Below are 23,595 nucleotides of genomic sequence, written 5' to 3' on the forward strand. Positions count from 1 at the left end.
ACAAACAAGTATGGTGACATAGGATCACCTTGCCTCAACCCTTTCTTTGCTTTGAAAACCTCTATCATCCCTCCATTGATCAACAAGGAATAGCTCACTGTTGTAACACAAGTCATAATCCACTCCACCATTTTGTTAGGGATCCCAAATTCAATCAATACCATCCTCAAGAAGCCCCCTTCTACAGAATCATAGGTCTTCCTAATATCTGGTCTACTTCATACTTGGTTTGTCTTAGCTCTAACCTAGGCATATGCAAGAGTGGGCTTTTCGAATTGACCTTGGACCCTAGTAGACTACTCGGGGTGAACTATTGTCGGCCATTGGGTGACCGCACAGCAACTTAATGTTCAACGTGTTCCAAAGAAAAGGTGTTTCAGCTTTTTTAGTGAAGGCTAGATCGCGATTCCGCGTGTCCCCTTTGAAACCATACTTTTTTCTAGGAGTGGCAGAGTTTATGATGTGAAAGCATGACATTTCAAAATTACAGAATTTTAAACACATAAGAAAACAATACAGTTAAAATCACATTATATTGAAACCCTTAAGGTTATAACCTAGAAAATTCTCCAGCAGAGTAGCCATCTGTTATAGTTCACTTTTACGCGAGGGCATAAAAGCTACTAAGAGGTTGTAGGTGCTCTAAATGGATTTTAGTATTTTAGAGTCGCCACCAAATTTATTAAGGAAAACTAAGAAAACCGGGTTTAGAGAGTTTTTAAACAAGAGAAAAAGCCTTTTGGACCAAAGTTCGAGGTAAGTGTTCTGGTGATCCCCAGGGAAGGTTTTACGCATCCTAGTATTAAAGATCTGTAAAATACGGTTGACCTACACGCTTCAATGTGTGATTTTGTGATTATTTGCTTAAGAATTGTTTAAGTTTCCGCAAAGTGTAATTTTTATTCATATCATAATTTTAAGAAAAAAATTGGCAAAAAGTCCCCTTATAAAAAAGGTTTTTGGTTTGAACATCCGCGTAAGTATTCAACTCACTTTATTGCCGGACATGGACACACCCGGGATTTCTCCCTAGTAGAGTCACTACTATTCTAGTCCTAATAAAATGAGTTTAGTTCTTATGATTTTTATTATACGTATATATAAAAAAAATAGAGTATATCTCCAATTTTTATACTTATACATATATATGAAACGGCAAGTGGTTTTATCCAAGTTTGTTTTCAACCATTAAAGCCCGTATAATCAGTCTGCATTCTAAGTTCCAAGATCCGTCTTATCTCAAAAATTCATCCAACAAGTAGTCCAATTTCTTATCAAAGTCCAAACTATCCAAATTGGTACATCCTTTAAACTTAGCCCAATTCTTTCTCCATCAGTTCAGAAAAAAAAAAAACATCTTGGAGGCCCATTTGTTGCCAAAACTTTTAACGGTTTCATACTTTAAGGTGGAATGGTTCTTTGATTATTTTGAAAGAAGTATTCACTTTGATTTTTGAATTAAAACTGTTTCTTTAAGTAAATCCCATGTCCTATTGTTACTTTTAAACCTTGACATTTTGAGAAAATACTAACTCTTGAAACCTCTTAAGTTAAGGAAAGATTATTAGTCATATTTGAAAATTGATATGTTTTGATGACTTACCTAAATTATTGAGTATTTTCCTAAGTTCTAACATACATGATGGGTTCCAATAATCATCAAGCGTTTTACAAATATAATATTTACACAAATATTGAATTTAAGAGGGAAGTTTGGGCTGGTGGGCCTACCTAAGCCCACCAATTTGCTATTTTCACCGATAGCTGAGCCTTTAAAATATATTAGCTTCCCTTGCCATTTTTCTCATACAAACTTGATCGAATAAAATAATTTGGCCTTTAGCCCAACAAGCTTATGCAAGGACATGACCCAAGTGGCCTGAGGAAAATCACATAATCATAGCAAAATGATAAGGATTAGTATGGGTCTAGATACTTAGTAATGCAAAATTTCATAATCCAAAAGAAGGAAGGCTCAAAACCATCAACATAAACAAGTAAGAAGATTAAGTTTTAATTCAGCTAAGACAAACAATTCACAGCCCAAATGAGTGACTAAATAAGAATAGGCAAACTAGGATGAATTTTGAATTAAGCCTATTGTACACATAGAGGCCCAACACATCAAAAGAAAGGAAGGCCTAAAATTTAACAAGAGTAGATTATCCCAACCAACTAAAGAGTGATATGCCGTGTACACACAGACATACCAAACTCATATACCCTGAAGTATATGTGAGACTGGGTATAGCTTGTACACAAGCATATCCACACACAAAATCAGACTTATGCATGTTTCATAATTTGATCAAAAAATAAAGTCATAACAGGTTCAATAAAGGGGCAGTATATACCAAACATATATCAAGATATACATAGTATACATAGACTCAATTAAGGAAATGCTATAGAATTATGTTAAAACATGGACATAAACCCAAGCTGACAAAGTATGCAAGCAGGTCTTATTAGTATGCTCACTAGTACAAAAGACAATACCTTAAACTAGATCTTCATCCATTTCAAACTACACTTAAGTCCATATTTTATGACCAACTCTTAGTTCAATGAACATGAACAGAAACAAACAAATGTACAAATTATAGATATGAGACACTTAACATGGACACAGATAGGCAAAAACAAACTGCAGAACTCCATCTTTTGTTTTGAGAAAATTCATTTTAGAATCCAGTGTCATGTCTACGACAAATGCAAACGTGTATAATGTGAAGATGCACTCTTTACTCATAAGATGCTCTTAGTTAAACGGGAGGGGGGGGGGGGGGTCAACAGGTCTAGTGGGTGATCATTTAGTATATGCATAGCATGTTTTAGCCATAAGGAGTCTCAAATGCTTTGCCAGATTCAATAAGTTATTTACACAAGTTTAAAGGTGCTAATACTGAGTTCATAATGCTTTTAACCCCTTTTTAAAACATATTTTGAGACTCATACTACTGACCAACAACCAAACACATAGAATAGACTTTCATAATTTGAAATAGGGCCATTAAGGAGCATGCAAAGGGTCTGAGTTATTTTTTCAAATCAAACCAAAGTCATCTTAGCCTCAATAGACACAGTTTTTTGGTCTAGTGGGTAAAGAGGTTCCATACCACTATCCCTTACACATCTCTAAACAAAGCAATAACATTTTTTGACTCCAACAATACATCACAGAAGCAACAGTGTGGTACACCAAACAATATGGGTCATAAATGGCCCTGGATTAAACAATAAACTAGTGTAGGCATGCTTCAAATATTAACATTAGTTTGTGTACTAGTCTAAATCAAAGAGGGGTTAAATAAGCTAGCCATGTTGTCAAAACCAAAAGACTTATAGTCATGTGTAGAGTACATTTATATCAGAGAGGTAATGTCTAACATTCACGAGTGAGAGGGTAACACAAATAGTCAACAAAACAGTCAACTACATGTTAATGACGCATAGCAAGCTTAAGCATCAAAACCAAGTTCAGTACTCATCTAGTAACACAGTAGTAGATCATATAGGCTCATACTTAGATAATAGGCAAAGATTAGCATGATCCCTATTGTACAGGATAAAAACATATAGGTATATCATCAATCCATTAGTCAAAAGAGACCTAAGTTAGCAAGACATGGGGTAGGAGTTAAACACCCTAGACAGAATCACTTTAATAGAAACAATATGGTACAAAACAAGCTAGAATTTAACATTCATGTACTTAAACCTTTCAGTGTTACTGCCTTTCTTACCATATCACCAAAACACATCTAACATAGAACATAAACTCAATAAGACCATAACAAGAATGCATCATATATTAAAGGAATAATAGGCAGGGATCAGATTATTAGGTATTGTACAAACCAGTTCTAGAATTGCCTACCAACACTTCATAATGATAAAAAAACTAATCAAAACTAGATTAAGCCAGTGTATAGACATGCTTTACCAGAACAAAACTAACACATTAGAACATACTTTAGTTTAAAGAGGCTAAGTTAAGTTAACACATGGGACATACTAAAACAGATTAAGCTTAAATTAATATAAAGACTAAACCAACTAAAATTAACATACAAAAGCATACTTTAACCATATGAACTAAATTAACTAAATACAAATGCATACTTTAACCATATGAACTAAATTAACTAACACATAAGCATATTTCACTAAACATAAACCAAACTTAGCATATAAACACATAACCACAGATAGCTAAGAAAAAGAACTGAAAAAATACAAGAAAAAAAATGGAAAGAAGATTACTTCTTCCTGGTGCAGCCTTGAGTCGAGAATGAACGATGAAGATCCTTTGCTCCTCAAAATTCCAAAACTCAACCACAAACAAGTAAAGCAAAATAATTAAACCTTAAAATTTTGAACTTAGTCGAATAATTAAAGGTCTCAAAAGTTAGAAACCCTAGGTAATTTGACTTTTGAGTATAGTGACGTTTCAATATGCTCCAAGCTCTCTAGAAATGTGGAGAATGGGGTTCTTTATATAGAATCCCCAAATTCTCAAAAACCCTAAACGGTTCGATATGGGACTTTGGGGTTTTTTCTCACAAATTAACTTTAACACATCAATCAACGGATAAGAATGAAGATAAATGGAGATCTACAGTCAGATTTGCCCCATATGAGATCAATCCGCGCGATTCTCCGCTAACCAATGGCAATTGCCTATTCAAACTCAGATACAAACAAATCTAATTAAAGAAAATCTGTTCTTCCCATTGAGATTCACAAAAAAGTGAAGAGAGAGGATGATATTGTACCGCGTTTGGTGAAATGGAGTGGAAACCATAAATGCTTTGCTTCAAATGGCCATACAGACTTGTAAAAGACTTTTTCTCATCTGAAACTTTGCCAAAAACGCAGTGGTGATGAGGAGAGATAGACATGAGTGACGCGGCTAGGGTTTGGTTTGGGGAGGAAAGGGAAAGGGGAGATAGGGGTCTGTTTGGTGGAAAGTGAAAGTGTATAGGGGTTTTACCCCCTTTAACTTTCCATTGGGCCAGGTCTACCTGACTTTGGCTGGACTTAGTCCATTTTTAAAAGGCTGATGGGTTGTTTAAATTGTACGCATGTACCCACAGATATACATGTAATACTACATATATATCTGTGTATACATGCATATATATATATCGGACTTTGATACTCATTTACATAAGTAACCAAAACTGAGACAAAACTAAACAATTTAGACTATTAATCATTATTAAATAAAACTAACTAAACAAATAATGGCCAATTATTGCAAATGATATCCCTCAAATTGGCTTTAATTTAAACCAGTCTATTCCAATTATGGCACTTTTTGGTCCATTTAACCAATTTCAAGTAAAGAATTTCCAAAAATGACCTCGATTGATTAATTAATAATTTGGCTATGTCAAATAACGGTCACAACAATTAAAAGAATAATTTTGAAAAAATGACCTCCATTATGGAAATTGATATTAAATTGAGTCACAATTTAACCACACAATTGATTATTTCTATTGTAGCCATTGGGTAGACAATTTACAAAATTAATCACAATTAAATACTCAATTAATTATGATAAAATTCTAATAAATTGAATATGCAAGCCTTAATTGAGGGAAAAAGTGATCAATTCTTTTAATTAGTCAAATTCCTTGAATTAAACAGAGTAAAATACTTGCTAATTGACAATTTAATAATTTTGGACAATTAAATAAATAATTGTTATAAATTGCTTTTCTCTTGGTTAATGTAGCAAATGTCATAATTGTTGCAATAAATGTGTAAATTACTTTCTAAATGACTTATAATATTATAGGAATTATTTTACCAAATAAGAATGGTAAAATATTATCTAAATAATTTTTTTAAATCATTTTGACTTCTAACAATATAAGTTTCACTCTGTTTGATATCCAAGGACTCGGGGTAATTAAAATAAATTATGGGAGGTCAAAAATTAGGTGTCAATGGTTGTTTGATAAGCTCAAGTGTATTCGTGTTTACTGATTGTCAAATTGATTCAGAACCAGATAAAGACCAGTTCTGTGATCTGCTCTCTATGCACCTTGCAGGGTAAGCAAAGACAGCTGTAAAGCCGAGCTACTCACTGCACAAGTACAGCAGTTGAGCTAGCCCATGCGTTAGGTCAAATATTGAATGAGTGGTCTCTATCCATCCCACATGCTTCCCACTATATACACAACATGTTGCAACATGTTGTGCATCACTTGGAAAACCTAAAAATCACTCAAAAGGTGCAGTCGTCACAAGACACTCCAAGTGTTCAACAAAGCTAATCACAAACTGAAGGATCTACTCCAACACCGAAGATGCTTTATTCTCTTAGTTTGCATTAAGCTTTGTTCATGTGCTTTAACTTTTAAACCTACTCTTCTCTTATATGAAGTTGTTGTAGGTATTTCAAATTCTTAGTAGTTGTTAGCCAGTTTATCTTTCAATTTATTAAGTGGTACCCTTGTCTAGTGTTTAGTCTAAGGTGCATTAGCTGGGTTGGCTAGAGGTAGTTAACCTTAGGTTGCTTGGCTAGAGTTAGTCAAGTGGAGGTTCTTGTAGTCGGAGTATTGCCAGGGTGGAGGGACTACGGGAGTTAGTTCCTAAGTTGCTACTATTGTAAGGGTTGACAGATTATGGGAGTTCTAGCTTACAATAGGTTGTAATATGAAGTTGCTCGTGTAGTGGGGTTGAAATCCTACTAGGGTAGGTTGTTTTTTTAATCCCTTGAGAAAGGAGTTTACCACAGTAAAAATAGTGCGTTCTTTACTTACTGCATTACACAAGGGAACTAGTACACAATCAGATCCCTCATATACTGTTTGGTGAGTGCAGAGCCTACAACAACTGGTATCAGAGCGGGTGCTTTCTGGAAGGTTAACACCTAGAAAGAATCTATAAAATGGCTGCTCCACCTAATACGGAAGAAGGTTAATATTTCTCTAGGCCACCCAGATTTAACGGAAAATACTATGGGTGGTGGAAGACTAGAATGCACGACTTCATCATGGTTCAAGACTCAGAACTGTGGGATATTATTTCTGATGGTCCCTATATTCCAGTACAGATAGGTTAAAATGGTATAAAAACCAGTGCCAAAACAAGGAAAGAATACAATGATGCTGTCACGACCTATTTTAGCCTAGGTCGTGCGGGCACCTACCATTCCCACCTCGGTAGGAACCCTTAACTCAACGTTCACAATCAATAAATATAATAAAATAACGGAAGAAGTAAATGACGTAAGTCTCGCAATATAATATAATATAGATAAGTACGGAAGTAAATGAATCCACCGTAATATCTGGTCTGGTCATACAAGAGCATCTAAATCTGAATACTAAGGTCTGAATAATAATACATAAATGTCTCAAATCATGTTTTGAAAAACAAGTAAGACATAAGCAATAGAAAAGTCTTCGAGGTCAGCGGACACCATGCTCACCCTGAAAACTCAAGTAGAAGCTGACGAGTCGATCAGCCACGAGTCAGAGAAGTAGATCCGGCTTGATACTCTGCATTCATAAAAGAATGCATCAAGTGCAGGTCAGTACAAACAATAGTACTGGTATGCATCATAGGCCGACTAAGCATAATTAACACAATTCAGAAAATAACGCAGATAAACAAGTAAACCAATCACGCATGAGACAATATAATCGTAATCGAGTATCCATCAACACCTATGTAAGTATCTAAACCCCAATAAAATAAGTTTGAGTATATCCGATCCTGAAACAATCACCACAATAGAATCATCAAAGTCCAATCATTAACAACACAATCGTCACAATACAGTCATCACGACATCTCACTCAAGTCACAATGCAATGCAATAATGGTATGAATGTGATGCCATGTCATGCTATGCAAATGAGGTATACACATGCACTCCAGAAGGAAATATCGACGTCTCGGCAGCACGACCCAGTGTGACTCGCGAAGTCTAAGTGCCACCCGTCCCTAATCTTTGTCAAACAAACAGACGGGACCCTAGCTAATTGCTCACAGGAGGGAGTCTCACCGGCACCACTCTGGGAGACCCGCGGATCCCATGCACTACAATCGATTCTAGAATAACATCGGAATCGGCCATGCAACAACGATGCCCAAATATAACCATCGAACATCGGCCTCCTCACAATCACTCAAAAAAGTTGTCAAATATCAGTTTCATAAATCAACGATTCCGGAATTGAACCTCGGACATCGGCCTCCTCACAATCATTCAAGTAAAAGAGTTTATCAAGTATCAGTTTCATATAAACAACGATTCCGGAATGGATCTTCGGACATCAGCCTTTTCCACAATCACTCAAGTAAAAGATTTTATCAAATATCAGTTTCGCTCAATCAACGATACCGATCATCTCCGGATATCGGCCATGTATGATAATATGAGAGAATGCGTGCAATGCATATATCAATCATCAACAAGCAAGCTCAATATCACAAGTACCTCAACGGGGTACGCCATCAATGTATCGCATCACAATACCAACAGTGGGTATGCCAACATATATAAATCAAGTACCAACAACGGATACGCCAATAATGTATCAATAATCTTAAGTACCAACAATGGGTACGCTAATAATGTATCAAACTACAAATACCAACAACGGGTATGTCAATCCTATCCAAATTAGGATAACAAGCGACATTCGTTAGCTACCAACTACACATGGCATTAAGCTAACACAATTAAACAATCAACACATATAACGGGGTGGCTAGTCCCAACACACATTAGGGCCCAACTTAAGGCAATATCCATCCTAACTTCACACCCGAAGGTTCACATGCTATCTCCGACATCATAATCTAAATATGTGATTCACTATACTAAGTCTCACCAAAGGTAAACCATTACCTACTTGGACTACCGAACTGCAACACCAATAAGTCACTTTATCGCCTTGGCCCTTCTCTGAAGCTCAGAACCAAAGTAGTCAAAGAACAATAGAATTCTAAATTAGAAATCATGAATAATGATACTAATATTGCTATGATATCAATTAGGTCCATTTTAACCCTAGAAATTAGGGAAACGGGCCCACAACGGCGAAACGGGAAATTCATGGGTAACTAGACCGCCCCAGCGGTCAAGCCAAAATGGTTGGGACCGCTTCTGCGGCAAGGCTACCGCCCCAGCGATGCTGGTGCCGCCAAAGTGGACACCAGACACCAGAACTTGGCCTAAGTATTTTCGTTTCGATCCGATTTTTCGACTAACTCCCGAGACTATCTGCTCATATACCAGATACCTAGTCCTATATAAAAACGCACTACGAACGTGCCTGTGACCTTAGAATTCCCAACGGAGGTCTTGTTGACCGATTCAACCACCAATGCCTTAATTCCCATTTCCCATCCAATGTCCCGAAGTGCATCTGAATGCATTGGGAACCGAACCGAGCGCACACGCAAATTCTAAATGACTACCGAACCTCTTGAAATTAAAATTTTGAAAAGGTTCATTTGCCCAAAAGTTAACTTCGGGTCAACCACATTCACTTTTAATCCTATATTTTCACCAAAGTTACCCGAATCCAATATAGACACCTCGAGAAGCGTGTCAACAGTCCCCTCGAGTTAAAAGAAGCTAATCAGTGCTCAGGAGCGGGCGAAAGTGCCAAAATAACTATAATGACCAAACAGGTCATTACAGATGCTGATAGGAAAGAAGTGGAAAAACGTTATAAAGCCATTAAGATCCTTGTGTGTAGAATAGGACCTGATGAATACAATCGAGTCTCAGCGTGCTCAACTGCTAAAAGAGATCTGGGAGGCTCTTCAAACTACCCATGAAGGAACAACAAAGGTGAAGAACTCCAAGAGCGAGATGCTCACCATAGAGTATGAAATATTCAAAATGAAAGAGGGAGAATATATTCATGATATGCACACTACATTCACCTCTATTATAAAAGAGCTTCATTCTATGGGAGAAGTCATCACAACCACCAAAATTGTAAGAAAGTTACTGGATATGCTACCTGACTCCTAGATAGCAAGGTAAATTCCATCTCCGAAGCCAAAGATCTCAGCACATTGACTGTCTATGAGCTCATCGAAAACCCTAAGACATATGAGATGAAGATGTCTATGAAGAAGGAAGAAAAGTGAAATCAAAAGGGAAAGGAGACTAGCTCTTAATGAGGATAGGGAAGACTTAATTGATGACGAGTCAGAGTTGGCATATCTCACACGGAGATTCCATAAATTGATTTGAAAAAATGGTGGAATCCATATGATGGGAAGATTCAGCATGAATCTCAAAGGAAATGAATATTCTTTCCATAGGTGTGGAAGACCAGGTCACTTTGTTAAAGAGTTCCCTCTAAAAAAGTAGAACAACTATGACAGAACTACAAGAAGGAACCAGTTTCCTAATAGAAAGTCCAGAAGAAAAGAAGCTGCCAATGCTGTGATAAAACAAACACTTGCTGCATTGAGGGACTCTTCTAGTGAGTCTGAAGAAGAAAATGAAAAAAGGAAAACATCAATGGTAGTCATAGAAAATTAAGCCTCTAAGTATGAGTCAATTTTTGCACTCATGGAAAAATTAGACTCAGATGATAGTGATTAGAGTAATGAAGACGCACAGATAAATCTTCTTGAGGTAAAGAAGAACCTGAAAGCCTACTCTCAGAATAAACTTAAGTCTTTGTCATGCATGCTAATTGATGAATATCATGGCATTATTGCTAATAAAGGTGCAATCGTTCATAAAATCAGTGATTCTGAAATCGAAAGAGACAAGATGTTTGTGTCAATTGGAGAGATGAGGGAACAAGTTGATGAGACTAATCAGCTGAATATTATGTTGGAACGGGAATTGAAAAGGGATACAAAGGCGCATCTTAAAGGAAAGGCCGAAGCCGATATAGCTCACTTGGAACTTGAAGATGAACTCAAAAAGAAAAATTGAGTCTTATTACTGCGATTGAGAGAAACAAGCAGTTAAAGGAAAACTTGAATAGAATCAAGTTTGATCTTGACAGAGCTCTCAAGTGGACATGGTCTTCTAATATGATCACTTCCATGTACAAAAGTAAGGGAAGTGATAAAGAAGGAAGTGGTTTTGTGAAAGAGATGACCCCCTACAATCCCCACAGTAAGGATGTCTCCACTACTAAAAATTTCTTGTGCACCCATAGTAGACGAACAAGTCACTACAAGGAGTCTTGCGAAGCAAGAATCAAATCGGTTAAGAGAAACAGAGAGTTTATCGCACGGAGAGTAAGTTTGGGTACGAAAGAAACTGGTTGTCAAAAGAAAGGGCCTCAGAAGGAGAAAGGGAATGTGCTTCTTGTTCGGCTAAAAAAGAAGCTGATCCATCCCTTTTATAATTATAAGGGACCCAAGCTGGTTTAGGTTCCCAAATCCAAACACTGACATCTTATGTAGGCTGAGGAGAGAGAGAGAGACGAAAGGAAATAATTAATTAATCTTCTGAGTTAACTTGAGAAGTCTTTCCTCAAAGCCTTCACGACAGAATGTGTCTTTGTCATCTAATGGAATGGACACATCTCAATATCAAAAGTTCCAGTTCAAAATTCAATCACTCCAAAGAAAGCAAGAGGGAAAAGTAGAATGTGAAAATGATGGGTCAAAAGGTGGATGTGACAGAAAAAGGTGTATGCACACATAAGAAGTACAGTACAGCGCATGAACAAGTTAAAGTTTTCAGAATTGCTGCTCAGCATGGTCAAGTTTGTCTAGAGACCCGGTCGCCCTGTGACTCAATTAGTAGTTCTCTCAGCACTCTCATATGTGTCTTGACTACTTATAGTACCATGTCGGTTGAGAGTCTCCCACCTTAAAAGTAAAAAACAAACACGAATCCCCTAGATCGACGCTTCAATTCTAAACCAATACCCTTTCTCTTATATCCACTCTGAACAATCATCTCTGACAGCTTAACAGCAACTACAGGCTCTCTCATTTGTTCACTATCATATCTCTCTCTCTCTCTTACATAACCCTTCTCTGATGCGTTTGAAGTGAGACCTTGGAGTACTCATCTTCTAAGATAGTCCTTAGAGAAGATGAAGGTGATTCAAGCTATGCTTCCGGCAGCACAGAGTAGGCAAAAGGAGTATAAGGACAGTAAGGTCCGAGCTCTTGAGTTTGGAGAGGGAGAGCTTGTATTGGTGAAGGTCTCGCTCATAAAGGATGTGATGAGATTTGGAAAGAAGGGAAAGCTTAGCCCAAGGTACATTAGGCCGTTTGAGGTTCTCAAGCTTGTGGGGGAGTTAGCTTATGAGCTGGCCTTACCTCTGGGTCTATCAAGCGTTCATCCGGTATTTCACGTTTCGATATTAAAGAGGTACCACATCGATAGTTCGTACTTAATCCGTTGGGATTCGGTTTTGCTAGATGGGAACCTAACGTATGAGGAAAATCCTGTTGCTATCTTGGATAGGGATGTTCGCAAGTAGAGGTCTAAGGAAATAGCCTTCGTGAAAGTTCAGTGGAAGAATCGTCCGGTGGAGAAAGCTACTTGGATAACAAAATCTGATTCGCATAGCAAGTATCCTCAGCTTTTCGTCGAGTCAAGTAAGTTCAACTAGATTCCTCATCCTTGTCCGTTCGGGGATGAATGGTGTTTTAATAGGTATCTGATGTAATGACCCATCCGGTCGTTATGCAAAATGTAGGATCACCCCCACCAAATAGAACCTTTCCAAGGGTAGAACGAGCAAATAGAAACTCGATTGTATAAGTCTAAGAACTGAAAACTTGACTTGTTTATGATTGTTGTTTGATTGTATTGAGTTCATTGGGGTGGGTACCGCTATGGTGGCACCGCTATAGCGGTGAGCCCCTCGCCGCAAGCGGCCAATCTGTTACACCTCGTATCTTTGAAATAGCACTTATCAAATTTGAAACATAAGTACGTTGAGTTATTGTCAAGTAAAACCACTTTGGAATATAAGCAGGCATTATTAAGTATATTTAATGAGTGAAGGATGTATATAAGGTATACCGGAAGGTTTTATAAGGAAATGAGTGGAAGAAATGGAGCAGTACGACTTTGGAGAACGGATGGGTAAAATTTCGTGGGAAAATTTTGGTCCAATTTGAGGGAAGAATAGCTCTTCGCATGTGATGTGTTTTGAAGTGAAACTAAATCCTAAAATGAAGTTCGTCGAGTCTAGTTTTCAACGCAATAAACTTCTCATCGATAGGACATCGGAGTAGAGAATTATGGACATTACAAGTTCAGCAGACAAAGCAGAAATGCGTGCTACAGTAACTGCTATAGTAACCGACCTGCTACAGTGACCCCCGAATTTGGACCTTATAAAAGGGGAAAAACCCCATTTTTTTCACCAAAAAAATAATCAAATTGAGAGCAGCACCACAAAGGGCAATTATGTCATAAAAAGGTTGAGGGTTTGAAGGGATTTTGCTTAATCAAGGCTCGGATAGTGCGTAGTTGTGATCACGGTATTATTTTGCGTCGGATTTGGCTTGGATTCAAGGTGGAATCTTGAAGATATTATCGTTTGGACAAGAAAATGGTACGAATCTTTCTCTTTTTGTGTTATTTAAGGATTATTTACGAAGATAAAGTCGTTAAATAATTGTATAGTAAGTTGGTTAGTTATGGAAGTTGGAAAACAGCGTGTGGGCAGTTTTATGGCACATGTTGGTGTTGAAAGTGATATTGTTAATGTTGGTATTGAGATTGTTGTTGTTGGTTGCTGAGTTACGATTTTGGGTTAGGCATATAAATAGAGGAGATGCTATCAAAATTTCGGTAGATTCTAGAAAGATTTATTTGAAGAATTTAGACAATGATGAAGAGCACACTTCACTTTATAACCCACCAGATCAGGCTACGGACTGATCGGCTACAGGTATATGAGTCTTTTATTGGAATTTCCTATGTGTGTGAATTTACTGTAGGTTATTACATAATAGTGGCGAGCGGAAATCCTAAAGGGATCAATAACTAAAGTATTTATAAATAACTACGATCAAGGTGTTCTCGCCACCATTGGGAATCTTGAAATTTGGGATGAAAAGTAGTCACACATGCAGATTGAAGGTGATTATTGAGGATTTCAAAGGACAAATTAGCATTTGCTTAGTTGGAAGAGTAAGAGAATCCTTTTAATCTGGAGGGAGATGCATTACGAGAATTTACTGGAATCCGTTAGAACTTCAACTTGTTCTAGGTTATGCGATAAAGGTCATGCAGTAGGGTGGATGCGATCATACCAGCACTAACGCACCGGATCCAATTAGGACTCCAAGGTTAAGTGTGCTGGGGTGAGAGTAGTACTAGGATGGGTGACCCTCTGGGAAGTGTACTAAGAGTCCTTCAAATTCAGATATAAGAGACAGATGAGAAGCTAGACTAACCTATGGGAAATTGGAGTATGCGGAGTGGTTGGAAACCCTAAAAGATCGCGAAGGATGAGGCGAACTAGACCGACAAAAAGAACGAAGGTGCATCACAGCTCTAGAATTAGGATAAGTTCGAATAGTATTTGGAAATACTTTGTAAGAGAGGCGTTAGTAAATACATATATATATATGAATGTGTATAACATCCCATATATGGCTGCGCCAACCGATATGAGTGACCCAGCAACCGACGTTGCTATATACTGAAGGCATTAATCGAACAGGGTAAGGAAGTTCAAGTGACAAAAGTGGTACAAATGTTACAAGATAAGTTGATGTTATTTTCAGTACAGGTTAGAGTTGGAAAGTCCTAATGCAATAACATCAGGGAAAGGAAGAAGGTGAGTATACAGAAAGTAAAGAGATTAGAATGTCTTGTGAAAAGGAAAAAAAGTGTAAGAAACGAGGATGAGTGAAGCTTCCAAGAGAGACGACGGGCAAGGCAAGGGACTATTTTGATAAAATTTGAATGTACGCATGCGAAAGGGATATAGTATGGTAGTATGAAACAAAAGATGAATGTGTGGGCTCAGCGAACAGACTTCGATAAGTGGGACTAAAGGATAGTAACCACAAATAGGGATGTGAAGTAAGAGAGAGATTTATCAATACTTGCAACGATACTAAGAGATTTCCAGCTCTCGAGAGGTATATAAAGGGACAAATGTGCAGTCATACTGACACAGTTGCCTCGGACTTGAAGAAGCTTTCCTAAAAGATGATTTAAGAATAGAACAAATTTGCACGTTTAAAGGAATATTTCATGAACTGCAGGGTTGATACTATAAAATAACATATGGAGAAGGGCGCGCGGGGAGGAAGGAACTCAAGAAATGTTTGAGAATTAAAGTAGGAAAGATACACTAATGGGCTGGTCAAAAGGAGAGGAGAGAAGAAAAAGTAAAGAAGAGAAAAATTGAGCAATCACTAAGGACAAGAGAGAGGATAATGAACTAACAAAGCTGACCGGGAGGTAGTACATCAATGACATGGTATGAGGACAAGGAATACTGAGATTCGATTATAAAGGAAATAGAAGGATGTATGGGAAATATTCATGAATATGGACTAGCCTTGGCGGCAGGAAGGAGAAGAAAGAACAGAGTATATTTGCAAGGATTTCACGACATGAACAATAAGTGGTAGAACACTTGAAGAACTACAATGCATAGTTGGGATGCAAATAAGTAGTCAAGGAAAATTTCGGATAAGTGAGCTAAGTAAATAAAAGGATTGATAGTGGAAGTGGAAGAGTGTAGCTTATTAACTCCCAATGATATATTGTAGATGTACAGTGAAACCAGAAACTCATAGTAAGAAGAATTTCGGTGACAATAGTTATGGAGAAAGATGAGGGATAAAAAGAGCAAAGTGTGACCAAACGCTCCGTATAATGTTATGATGGATTCGAATGTCCCCATTAAATTGTTGATTCGGGAAATGTTCAGTCCTAAAAGGTAGAAGTAGAAGGGCCTTAAAAAAAGGGCAGCGAGAATGGATCTATAATGCATAAGCTCTTCGTTTAAATGCAAAGCCCTCCATTAGCAGAAAGGAAAAATAAGTCAAGCTATAGGATGAGAGAATTTCGGTATTATAAGAGACCAGAAGATTTGGAGGATCGTTAGGGTTGGTCGATGACTACTGATACTCGGGAATTACTAGTGTATAAGAACACCCTTAAAAAGGGGGGAAGAGCAGATCTAGTCCTGAAACGAGGTATGGCATTGTCAAAATTCCAAGGAAAGAAAGATGTTAGTTTAAAGAGGTCCAAATTCGGGAAGAATGCATTAAGAGGGAGCAGAAATGAATTAAAGATAAGAATACCACAAAGCAGGTATGAAAATGAATTAAAATGGATCAAGAGAATACTTCATGCGGGCGTGAGATATGATATTTATTGACCAGGGAAATTTGTGCCGCACCTAAATAGGCAGCGACGTATCCTAAAGAGTAATAAGGAGAGTAAGAAAGGTCAGCAAGCTAACTACAAAGAGAATGACGAAATGGATGATGAGTTCAAAGGACACTTTGGGTTATAATGGAAGAAAATCTTGATATTAAAGGAAAAATATGAGAATCTTAACAAAAGGAGTAACGATAAGCGATGTGGCGATCTCTAATGAAGAAGAACGATGTGGGTGCAGATAGAAAGGCAGCAACATCACCGGAACTTAGAAAGTATATCATGAGTCACTAACCATACTGAGTATAAAGGCTTGTATTATAGAATTATATAAACCATCAGTGTAAGGTTATGCCCCGCAGATGGGAATGGATACACCGGAAAGCCAACAAGGAATGATAGCTAACTGAGTGATCACTGGAATAAGGAAGTCAAGGGTAAGTATACCATACTAATGTTAGAAAAGAAGTTGTGGTAAAGTGAGAATTGGCCTAACTTTATAATTATAAGTTATATTGCAAGATTTGATGCAAAAGAATTAAAGGGAGAGGTTTGATAAGAACTCGAAGATATTGTGAGAGATAGACCAGTTCAAACTATGATTATTGGTTCATCGCAATATATAATCCTGCTACGAGGAATAATAAAGATGGTGATGGAACATTAGGAACCATTAACAAATTGTATTGAGGATAAGGTTATAACTGATCATGGAAAGGAATTAAGACAGATAGTTGAAGAAACGTAACTGTTAAGAGTAAGGATTTGTCAGTAGCAGAGTACCGCTGAACAAGCAACTGGACGTTAGTATAAGAAAATTTACGATGAATCAGAGAGCTTGGCTGATGAATTACGAGGGGATAATCTAGCACGCATCTAAGCTCAACGAATACAAGTAGGGATAGCCAAGATAATATCAGAGGAGTCAACAAAAGAAAGTGTTGTATTCGAGCAAGGGAGTTATCCATTAATAAAGAAATAAGGAACGAAGAGGAAGGACGCTCGCAGGATGGCGAGTAGCCGTGGCGTGGCCAGTTAAACCACAGGAATGGAGACAGTATGAGAAAGGAATACTAGTTGACTTGTGGTTATATATATGAGGATTGAGGACTGTACCACTCACAAATGAATTTGATAAAGAGCTAAGAAGAACAGGACGAAACTGACCAAATTATAGTATAAGTATACGGTAGTCAAAAAAAATAATTCAATGAGGCTATTGAGGATCGTCGCACTACAACATTCGAGGACGAATGTTTTTAAGGGGGGAGGGATGTTACATCTAGTATCTTCAAAAAAACACTTATCAAATTTGAAACATAAGTACGTTGAGTTATGGTTGTTTACCCCGAATTTGGATAATAAATTAAATTTATGAGTGAGGTATAGGATATGTGGTTGTGCCTTGAATCTATTTGATAGAGAAAATAAATATATGAATGTACTATGAAGAAGCAACTGATAATCGGTGGTTCGCTATAGATTTGTATGTTCACTAATATATGAATATCACTTGATTGGACAGATTTAGGAGATGAACACAACAAATGTGGACCAAAATGCGATATTGAGAGAGATTTGTATATATTTTCTAGTGCAAAAATGTTCTTGATATGAGGAAGTCAACCCCTCAAAAGTGGGCAATGACCCTTATTTATAGTGTTGCCTCATGGGCTTCATACAACAAGAGAAACTAAAAAATAAATAAAAACACTGAAATGGATTAGGTTGGGTTAGGTTGGCCGTACGGTTTGACACCCGTACGATTGGCAGTTGAACATGGCAGGACGCTATCGACGAGTGGCAATCGTGTAACGGATCTCCCGGACCAACGGCTACGACCAAACGGACCAACGAACATGACCAAACGGAGTAACGACCACGATCAAATGGAGGAACGGCCACGATCAGCTCGGCTATGAAGAAACCGGACTAAATGAAGATCTTCCCTATCTTTGGTCAAAACACTCCTCCGGTCCAAAAAGAAAGCCTTCGTGCATGTCTTCGTTTCTTTCTTCCCTCAGTCACCGGTCTCACCGGTCCAGCAGATACCCAATTTTTACCGTATACAGATAGTCCCCACACTTTTCGGACCGAAGTTTTATCGGTGTAACGGGAAGTGGATTAGTCAAGAAATCAGCGACTCCGTTTATTCGTTATTTTCTTCTCATTTTGGCGGGAATAGTTGCGTCACGTCCCTCTATCATCGGCCACGTGTCTCATCCCGGATGGTCATCTCTGACAACCGCCGTAACGCACGTCGCTTCATGTCGTTTCTCATGAATTATGGGACACGTGGCATCCCCCGGTTGGCTGGGGTTTGTAACCGCCCCGTTTTCATGCCTATATAACGTCCCTTACTGTTACACCTTGGAAAAACTACCGTACATGTACAGTGAATAGGCTAACAGAGGACGCGGCGTACACGATGTTTTGACGAGCAAGAGAGAGTATTAGATGACCCTCAACGAGGTTTTAACGGCATACAATGCAAGCAAAGAAAGTTGCTAAGGAAAGCGAATCATACATTATGTATCAGATAAGAATTTCGAGCAATGAGTCCATGATGGCATAATGATGTCTTAGAGAAGTGTAATAATGTCCCTAAGATTGATATTGAAGTGTTAAACAAGTGCCAAGAAGGTTCCATAAGGATCGGAGATCAAACGAGACGACGAGAACGAAAACGGACTCACTGGGCATTATACGGCCCAATCTACGGACCGTATAATTTATACCAGCCGTATATTGGACCGTATAATTGTCCAAGAAGACCACCAGCCACTGGACCAAATGTACGCCCATACATACGGTCCGTATAAATAGTATGGACCGTATCTTGGTCCGTATAATGATGGTCGGCCAGCTTTTAATTTAAGTATAAGGACCCCTTTTTTATTTCATATTTCATTCCACTCTCACTCTATACTTCAAGAGACCTCTAGAACCTTCCCTACTCTTCAACTACAAGAAAACCCAAGGGGAACTAAGATCAATAACACATAATCCATGAATCAAAGTGTATGAAACTCAAGAAAAGTTCATCTTCGTCAAGAAAACCAAAGGAGGTGAGATAGGGTTTTGGTGCTAATAAGGGAAACTTAATTCAAGACTTGTTCAACCATCATCCAAGGTAAGTCTCATGGCCATTTCATGTTGCTTAAGGTATTGTAAGGTTAAGACACCCGAATTGTAGAAAAGCATAGCAAATGGGTCATTCAAGAGTAAATAGTGTCATGATTGAATGGTAGTTGAATTGAATCATGAATGTTAGTGTGTTATGAGTATGAATATGTTATAAATGACATGTAGACCATGAGATAAGTGTGATACATGGGAAAATACGATAGCGAACCCAAAACCATAAATGTGGGGAAAAATAAAGAGAAATGGTGGATCATGGCCATTGTATATGAATGATAATTGTGATTTGCTATATTGTGATTGTTATTGTGGGTGATTAGGAGTTGATATGGAATACGGGAAAAGTAGTATAAACAAAGGAAGTGCTGCCCAATTTTCTCTAGAAATAGTAGTGCGTTCTTATAGTTGGTTAACTAATGATCGTACAAATCCTCTTTTCGAAGGTAGAGGCGTGACATTGAAGGAGAATAAGAAAACGCTAAATTGCTTAAACGACAAAGGTATGTGAGGCTTTAATCTTCTTTCAAAAGGCATGAATCCTTCAAGCTTTCCACAAATCCTTCTATAAGATGAAGCTTAAGAGTCCTTCTATATATTAAATCCCTTATGAGCATGATAGTGATGACAATGAGCTAGAGTCTAGAGGCTCAAGAAATTGTGGCATGATGGCCCTACAATGCTAATGATGTTATTATTGTTAACACTCGCCTTATGTTTTATCACCTTCAAGGCGAGGCATGATACTCATAAATGTCCATAATACAATCGAGGGTTCACGACCTTACGTCACCCCGACATAGTATGGTTGTCTTAAAGCCTAATGAATGCTCTTAATGCCAATGTATGTTATGACAATAAGATGATAAGTAATGCTAACTTGTAACACTATGGGATACATGGAACACTAAGAAATGATAACATGATGCTATGGCTTGAGATGTATAATAATGACGTGTTATGATTGATGTTGATAATGAATCTAAGTCTAGAAGTCATAAAGCTCATAATATGATATTCCTACGAAATTAATGATCCTTATATGATTCCTATGATAGTATTTTTTCTTACCTCACCATGACTTTCCTACTTTCCGGAAAACTAAGAGCATATGTTCATGAATAGCCATATGGTATAAGATAAGAGGCATGTTACGAATGCGGTAATGATGATGATGAGTCTAAGTCTAAAGATACTAAGGCCTACAATATCATAGTTCGACAAGGCTAATGATCCATATTACGATCCATTGATATTGTTCACTGACTACACTCACCTTATATGCTAATTCCTTCAAGGTGAGGCATAATGCTTATGAATGCTCCATAATGGACTCGGGGGTTCTCGACCTTATGTCACCCCGACATTGTTATAGATTGTCCATAAGACTTAATGTATGTCCTGTGACCAATGTTCTGCAAAGTTATGAGTCTATGTTCTTAGAGGATTTCATATAAGATGAAGGTAAGAGATATGCTATATAAACGATAGTGCTAATGTTGAGCTTAAGCCTAAATATTATGAAGAGTATCATACAATAATTATAGGAAATTCATGCAATGAATACGATGTGACTTTCATAAATTGTCTTTGAATTTAAATGTGTGAATTAATGAAAGGTTACGATAAGCTTATGAGATGTATATGATGACAATGATGATGATGAGAATTGATCCTTGTATGATGCATGTGACATGGTCGAGCCACTATGTGGCTGAATATGGAAGATATGTATGTGATACTGTCGAGCCACTACGTGGCCGAATACGGATACTGTCGAGCCACTGCGTGGCCAAATACGGATACTGTCGAGCCCTAAGTGGCCGAATAGGGATAATGTTTTATGTGTATGAGTAGATACGATATTATGATGATGAATTATATGACTTGATGATGTATACGCTATGGTGATTCATGTACGACGATTATGTATATATGATATATGTATGAAATGCATTCATCCTTAAAGGTCGCGCAGGGTTTTCCTTCACCTCATGACTTGTGATTCCCTATCATGTTTATTTCATTCATGCCTTACATACTCAGTACAATATTCGTACTGACGTCCGTTTTCTTTGGACGCTGTGTTCATGCCCACAGGTAGACAGGGAGACGGCACAGACCTATAGGAGCTATCAGCAGATTTTCAGGAGCACTCCATTATTCCGAAGGTGCTAATCGGGTTTATACTTTTGTGTATATATATGTATATGTATCTTGGGCACGACGGGGTCTTGTCCCGTCCATATGTCTAGTACTCTAGTAGAGGCTCGTAGATACGTATGTGTAGGTTATATGGTCTCACAAGGTCATTACTGTATATACGTAGATATGTGTACATTATCTTTTGATAGCCAAAGGGCTCGTGTATATAAAAGTGTTTATGTTTTTCAATGAAAATGATTTTCTTATGATTATGAGTTTATGAACGAAAAAAGAGGCTTAATAAGTATGATGAGTGGTAGAACGAGCGGTGCTCAGTGGTTAGCCCCGGGTACCCGTCACGGCCCCTAGCTGGGTCGTGACACTTACTTCCTCATTTGAACACTTTCACCTCTTCCAACTTACTTCTCCTCTACTTTCATTTATTCACTTGTTATCTTTCAATTCGCATTTAGTTCTCATTTCTTGTTGATTCGCTGCTCATAGTACGTAAAAAAAGTAACGATTCTGCCAACTTCTCCACTTTAACCATTTTTGTTGAGTAGGCTGCTGCTTCTTCCTCTTGTTTTCTGCCATTTTTGAACTTTCTTCCTGTTCTCTTATTCCCCCTTTTAATTTCTCTTTCGACTTTTGCCTAATCTTTCTTCGTAACCTCCAAATGTCTGCTACCACTTCCCATGATATTCCCTCGGTTTCGTCTCAAGGAACCGACCTAACTTCTCCACCTAAGGCAAACAACACCTTCGAGCCCACTACCTCGGACATTATACCAGCCAAACCAAATTTTAACAAAGATTTAGAGGTTGAAAAACCTTCCCCGGTGTCCGACAGAGTGTATGATGTGAGACGGTATCCCTCATCTATTACTAAGGATAAACTCGACCTTGTCCGGGCTGATTGTGGGTGGAACACTCGTTCAGTTCAAGTTTTTGCCCCCGCGCCAAGTGAATCAGTCACTGACCATCGGGGAGGTTTCTTATACATTTATACTTACCCTTTCACTCTCAAGGTCGACCCCTGGTTGATCCGGTCATCTTAGACATGTGATGGACCTATAACGTAACCTTGGCACAGATTGGCCCAATTGTTTGGAGGGTGGTGGCTTGCCTCCGGCTATTGGCCAATAATGTCGGGAAGGAGCTCATGCTGGCCCACTTCATACGCTTATATTCCCCGAGGTTGTTATGGGGTGGCGTAATAAAACTCGCAAAGCATAGCCGGAATCCATTTTTCTCAAAAATGGACGAAGACAGAGACAGGGGCTAGTTGGAGCGATATGTCCGGGTGCGGACCTCGGACATTGTCCCGGACAACTACATGCCTTTTCCGGAAAGGTGGAACAACAAGCGTAAGTCTGAATTCTTTTAATAATTTCTTTTGTCCGCTGTGCCGAACTTCAGTTCCATTTTCTCATTACTTGTCTTCTTATTTCCATTAGCCGTGGGTAGGATTCCTCCGGTCGTCCGGAATCTCAACGAATGGGTTACTGCTCTCCTCAGCCAACATGTTCACGACGATCAGACGTGGGGTCATCTGCTCCGTGGCCGATGGATCGCCCAGAACCACAGTAATACTTCGCTTCTATGTGTACCCATTGCATCCTCTACCTTTCAGTAACACCTTCGATTTTCAGGCTTACCTAAGGGCTTGGTGGATCCAAGGCCGGAATCAGCAGCAGAACCAGCAACGTCGAAACCCGAGTTCGACTCGGCGGGTGCCACTCGTATCCTTGCTACCGCTGCCAAGAGAAAAAGGCCCTTCGACAAAGGGCAGAAATCGAAGAAGAGGGCGAGAAGCGTTACTCGGACCTTACGGAACGAAACAGAGCCCGATATTATTGTTAAGAGAGTCAACGCTATCCCCTCGGTGACTTCGATCCCGGAGGAGGCTGTCACCGTTTCACCGTTTCCATCGGCCGGGAAAGTGCCTTCTGCTCCGGCGTTATACACAGGTTTGGA

The 23,595-nt window shown here is 38.4% G+C and overlaps 1 pseudogene; it reads left to right on the forward strand.

The window, feature by feature from the left end:
- The first annotated feature begins 14,227 nt into the window (after positions 1–14,227).
- LOC132616248 (5S ribosomal RNA) lies at positions 14,228–14,347 on the forward strand (annotated as a pseudogene).
- The last annotated feature ends 9,248 nt before the right edge of the window (positions 14,348–23,595 follow it).

The sequence above is a fragment of the Lycium barbarum genome, chromosome 10 (assembly GCF_019175385.1).
Source record: "Lycium barbarum isolate Lr01 chromosome 10, ASM1917538v2, whole genome shotgun sequence".
Classification (NCBI taxonomy): Eukaryota; Viridiplantae; Streptophyta; class Magnoliopsida; order Solanales; family Solanaceae; genus Lycium; species Lycium barbarum.